Genomic DNA, 6011 nt, shown 5'->3' on the forward strand with positions numbered 1-6011 from the left:
TCCACAGGACCTGTAAGGCAGAGGTGTTCCTCCAGGCTTTTGGTTGACGGCAGCAATGGTTGGTCATCGGCTGGCACCTTCCCTTTTCCTATTTTCCCTCAGGTGCTTTTGTAAGTTATGATGCCCTGGTAGTCCAGAATGTGAACAAAAACTCATAGGATGCCATCTGAGATTTTTGGAAAACTTTTAACTGAAATGATTGTGTTATTTTAACTTGTAATTTGTAAACTTTATTATATATATGTGTGTGTGTGTGGGTGTTCTGTACATCACCCAGAGGCTGGCTTGTGCTGGCCTGGTGCAATTAACATCCAATTAATCATCATCATCATCATAACTGGGGAGGGACGGTGGTTCAGTGGTAGAACATCTGCTTAGCAAGCAGAGGGCCCCAGGTTCAATCCCTGGCATCTCCAACTAAAAAGGGTCCAGGCAAATAGGTGTGAAAAACCTCAGCCTGAGATGCTGGAGAGCCACTGCCAGTCTGAGTAGACAATACTGACTTTGATGGACCGAGGGTCTGATTCAGTATAAGGCAGCTTCATATGTTCATCTCTAAATTAGTGGTGTAGGGAAGCCTCGAAAACATCAGTCTGTGTTTTGTATGTCAAATACATCTTGATTGTCTGAAGGAAAAGCACTTGATATTTTCTACTAGAAAGTAACATTTTTGCTGCCCCCCCCCTTTCCCATGCCAGGCTAGCCTATTTTCATCAGATCCCTGATGTTAAGCAGGGATAGCCCTGGTTAGTAGTTGTATGGGAAGTCCAGGGTCATGGCACAGAGGCAGCCAGTGGCAAACCACCTCTGAACATCTTGTTGCCTTGAAAACTCCACAGGAAAGTCAGCTGTGACTTGACAACAGGAAAAAAGACAGTAATCACATTGAAAGGTCCATTTGGTTGCTGCATGGCCTGGGAAGTAAATTGGGACAACTGCTTTTATTAACTTATTTTTAATACAATATTTATGCTTTCTCTTCAGAGAACTGCATGAGATGGCTCACAACACAAGCAGTACAATAAATCCATACAGCTATTAGAACAACTAAACACCAAACTAGAACATAAAAACACACCATGAAAATCAAGTAAGATGATAAAAAAATATGCCGTTAAATCAAGCTGGAGCACGGGGCTTTTTTTGAGCAAGAACATACAGGAACGCAGTTCCAGCGGGCTTGGTGTCAGGGGATGTGGCCTAATATGTCCCTGCTGGGCCTTTTCTACAAAAAAAAAGTATTCTGCGGAAAAGTGGTGACATCAGGGGGTGGGGCCTAATATGCAAATGAGTTCCTGCTGGACTTTTTTTTACAAACAAAGCCCTGCCGGAGCATAAAAACATGCCTTTTTCTTTCATTTCATGGGGTCTTAAAATAGGGTTGCCAAGTCTGACTCAAGAAATATCTGGGAATTTTGGAGGTGGAGCAAGGAGACTTTGGGGGTGAACCCAGGAGCAAGGGCGTGACAAGCACAACTGAACTCCAAAAGTAGTACTGGGCAATCACATTTGAAGGAACTGTGCTCCTTTTAAATGCCTTACTTCCATAGGGAATAATGGAGAATAGGGGCACCTTCTTTGGGAGCTCACAGACTCCCTGGTCCAATCTTTTTGAAACTTGGGGATTGTTTTGAGGAGGGGTACCAGATGCTCTGCTGAATGTTTGGTGCCTCTCTAGAGCCCCAGATACCTACAGATCAATTATCCATTATACTCAATGAGAATCAGTCTCCGTAGAGTTTAATAAAGTGCCCAGCAGACATTTTCCTCCCCCACCCCCTGCTTTCTGATAACCCTGAAGCGGGGGATGGCCTCCAAACCAAGGGATCCCCAGCCCCCAATTGGGACTTGGCAACCCTATCTTAAAAGTACCCAGCTATATCATGATTAATATCAAATAATCCCAGTTGTTTCCATTAATGTCTGATGAATCTATTCCAAAAACTGTGCATTCAGTACAGCAAGATACAATTAGAAGGAAACTTATCTCATTTCTTTCCTTGCTTTAGATGTGGCTTTTGTTCAAGGGAAAGGATCAGGGAGCGTGCAAGAAATCCCTGTCTCTTCCCTTGAGCTGTTTAGGAAGATTGGAATTGTGGTAATAAAAGTAATGCCGTACAGACCTGGCTGTTTGCTGAAATGGCCTTCAATCCTCAACAGGATTGAAAGGCAGACATTTGCTAGAATCTTGAACCACACGTCTTTAATTACAGTTTCAAATTATATCTGTCTTTAAGCAGTGGGCTGGGAATGAAATTTCCATTCAATATCTAAGTGGTTATTTACTTACTTGCATCTTTCCCAACAGTTCTTGAATAAGATATCACAGCACATGCATACAATTTCTGCTTCCATTTTATATAGATTTTATGCTAAGCAGGTTATGTAAAATATAAATATTAACAGAGCAAGATGAGGTGATTGTCCTGAGGTCCCACAAGTAGGGATGGGCACGAACTGCATTTTTGCAGAACCGACATGCCAAGTTCATGAACTGAACCGGTTCAAATAACTTCATGAGCCATTTAAAGTTTAAGCCCTTGCTTTCTGCTCCCTGCAGCTTTTCCCCTTCACACAGCTGTTGGGTTTAAATTGCTCCAAGTTGTTTTTTTGTTAAGAGCAAAAGGGCTCTTCACGAACTGTCATGAACTGCACCAAACTTTATGAAAGTTCATGGTGATTCTTCAGTTTGCAGACATTGCTTCACAAACTGTGAACCAAACTTTAGTTTGTCAGTTGGTTCATGCCCATCCTGCCTGCAAGCTTATTCTGTCCACTTCTGTTGGAATAGGTTTATTAGACTGAAGAAACAACCATTTCATAGTAGTAGTCCTATCCTGCAGTGACTCTTCTTCACCATAGGGAAGGCTGTGTGTCCATTCCTTGGATAACAGAGCTGAAATTTAGAGTAGTAGCAGAAGCAAGTTTTGGTGAACTGATTTAAGCAGTTCGGGATAACTAGGCTTACCAGCCTCCAGGTGGGGCCTGGAGTTCTCCCAAGAATTACAACTGATCTCCAAACTATAGAGAATAGTTCTCCTACAGAAAACAGCTGCTTTGAAGCACAGATTCTATGGTATTATATACCTCACTGAGGATATAATGTCTTCCCTCCTCAGGCTCTACCCCTCAAATCCAGGAATTTCTCAATCTGAAGTTGGCAACTCTACTTGTAACATAGGGGATTGACCCATCTGAGGCCTTCGCCTGCATTGCGAGAGGACCACCACTGCCTATTAAAAGATAAGCTTTGTGTTTATGATTTCTATATGGTATTAAATATATTGGAGATACATTTGTTTGCATTTTGTGAAGTGTAATTAGTTATTGTGTACTAGAGTAAGGTATGTAGAAAAGAAAATGCCTTTTTATATTTTAACACTGTGCTTGACTGAGTACTTTAAAAAATTCAAGAAAGATGGAAACGGGAGATGGAAAGATTAGTAGGAAAATAAATAAAAGTGGACATGATGTTGAAATAATGTTCAATAAGGCTGGGAAGAGGGGGTGTACACAGAGAAGGCCCAATAATGCTACCTTGTCCCAGATCCTAAAAGTCCTATACATAGTGATAGATAGCTAAATTCATAGATGTTTGTAAATCTAAGGAAATTGTCTGCATATTTTAAAAAAATGATTTGTTAATGTGACAGACAGGTTAAGTTCCACCTCTCCCTAACAGCCATCAATGTTGAAAAAGAGCAGTTGTTGAAGACAGTAGTTAGGAAGTTAGGAGTGAGTCTGGCGGAGTGAAGCTGTGGAGAAGGGCAGCTTAAAAGGCTGTCTGAAAAGAGGCAATTTTTAATGAAGGATCCAAAATGCTGGAATAGAGAAATAGTTTAAAAGTTTAGGGGTGGGGGAGACATTCTTGGCTTTTTTCAGTTTTATGTTTAAACCATAAGTAAAAAGTTGACTCCCTGTTTTTTAACCCCCTGGGCTGGTTGTCTCAGGGAAGGAAAGACACACATACTTACAAGGTAAGATCTTGGCCTATGTATATTTTAGGACATGAATAAATGGTGGCAGCATATGAATGAAACAGTGTTTAAGTCCTCAACCCCAATAGTTCTGTGCAGTGACTGAGGTAGATGTGTGACCTACCAGTAACCATGAACCCATGGGAAAGAGGTTGTAGAGGGTGGTATGAGTGAAAATGGTTGTCATAGTCAATTAATATCTTGAATTTTAATAGACTGATTTTGTTGTTCTGAATATTTTCATCAACAGATTCCTCAGTGACTGTTTGTTGGGTCTATATTAAACCAAACAAAGTTGAATAGGGGAACTGATTATAATTTCACACATTTTGTTGTGGCAAGCTGAATGAATATAATAAGTGTGACCTGTTTTACTCTGCAGACTCAGGTTTGGTTCCATATTTTTTTTCTTTTCTTTTTTAGCTTGTCCTGCTACTGTTTCCATACAACGTTTTATTTAGGCAACTATTTTAAAAGCAGCATGTTCAACCTAAGAAAGGGGTTTTTTTAAAAAAAAATTAACTGTATGTTATTCTGCATCAAATTTCAATTGTACTGTGACACAATCTTCAATTAGAAATCTAAATGTGAACTGCTGTTTATTTTAGTTGCTAGCTTCTAGCACGGTACTGGAATTTTATTTGGGGGAAGGGTGCATTAGTTCACAGCTTCTCTTGATTCCCAAGAGTTTGTTCAGTGAAAAAGCCACACAAGGTACACTGAGCTCTTGTGTGCATTCATTCAACAGCTTGCCTAGAATTCGTCCCCCCCCCCCCCCCCCGCTGGCAACTAGCAGAATAGGAATATTAAAGCAGTACTGAAAGATGTTGCTCATGTTTAGTGGGTGGCCATGTTTCCAATAGTCTGTATTTTGTTTACTCTGGGCTTGAAAACTGATCTTAAAGCACTTACACAATGTTATATGCAGTAAATTTTGTAAATGTGGTGTTGAGAGATTGCTTTATGATCAATATAAGTGGTTTGGCCTCAAGAGACTATAACCTATAACAGAAGGATGTTGACCTTCCTTAATGGTTGTGGAAATGTCCTCAATGGTGACTGTTAGAAGGTGCCCCCCTCTGTTTAAGTATCCATCAAAACTTAGAGCAGACAGTCCCTCCTATTTGAGGGAATGGTCAGTCTGTCCATCTGTCTGTGAGTGAGTGAGAGAAAGAGATGCAGTATGTTGAGTCTAGGAAAAACAAAAAGAGAAGCTGTTGGAAGCTGGCTAATATATACTGAGTATACAGTAATAGTCCTTTGTGGATCTGATAAAAGTGTGTCTTACTTCTGCTTCTTGCATATATGTAAATCATATATTCTAATAATCAAGTGTGGACTAATCTGTGGGTAACAAAATCTGTGCATCAGGCCCTCAATGACAAAAAACAGTTCTTCAAACTTGGGGACCGCCTAAAATCATGGAAAAATCTGAAAATGTAAGAGAAATGCACTGAGGGATTTACATCCCACCCCCAAACATAATGTCTGCACACATGCAGATATCTTACCAGATGACACAATGGCTCTTGGGGGCCCTGCTATGGACACCACAGCTTTTGCAGCCCTGCTGCTGCAGCTCTTGCAACAAGGGCAATCCTGAAAAGGGCAGCCCCAGCAGCCCAAGAGCAGGTCAAGGTAGGGAAGGAGAAGGGGGAAAGAGATTGTCAGAGAAAGGGGGGAGATAAGGGGGGTGGCCAACAGTAGCTCTCCAGATGTTTTTTGCCTACAACTTCCACCAGCCCCAGCCATTGACCATGCTTGCTGGGGCTGAGAGTTGTAGGCAAAAAAACATCTGGAGAGCTACCATTAGCCACCCCTGCCTTATCTGTATTTTAAATACTGATATTAGACTAAGGATCATTAGCTTTTCATTAATTATTCAGGAAACCTAAAATGTTAATTTAATAAAGATGGAGTCATCAATATATTAATATGTAACTTCCTTTGTAACTTTGTTTGAATGTTGGTTTATGGATACATATGTTGATCCCATGCACTAATTGTTTGTAATGCTTGGAATGAAACCCCTTT

The 6011-nt window shown here is 40.7% G+C and overlaps 1 non-coding gene across 1 annotated transcript; it reads left to right on the forward strand.

Annotated features, from left to right (window-relative positions):
* Positions 1-349: 349 nt before the first annotated feature.
* TRNAA-AGC (transfer RNA alanine (anticodon AGC)) lies at positions 350-416 on the forward strand. Its single transcript has one exon. It is a non-coding gene; the product is annotated as a tRNA-Ala (tRNA).
* The last annotated feature ends 5595 nt before the right edge of the window (positions 417-6011 follow it).

Source organism: Heteronotia binoei, chromosome 6 (assembly GCF_032191835.1).
Source record: "Heteronotia binoei isolate CCM8104 ecotype False Entrance Well chromosome 6, APGP_CSIRO_Hbin_v1, whole genome shotgun sequence".
Taxonomy (NCBI): Eukaryota; Metazoa; Chordata; class Lepidosauria; order Squamata; family Gekkonidae; genus Heteronotia; species Heteronotia binoei.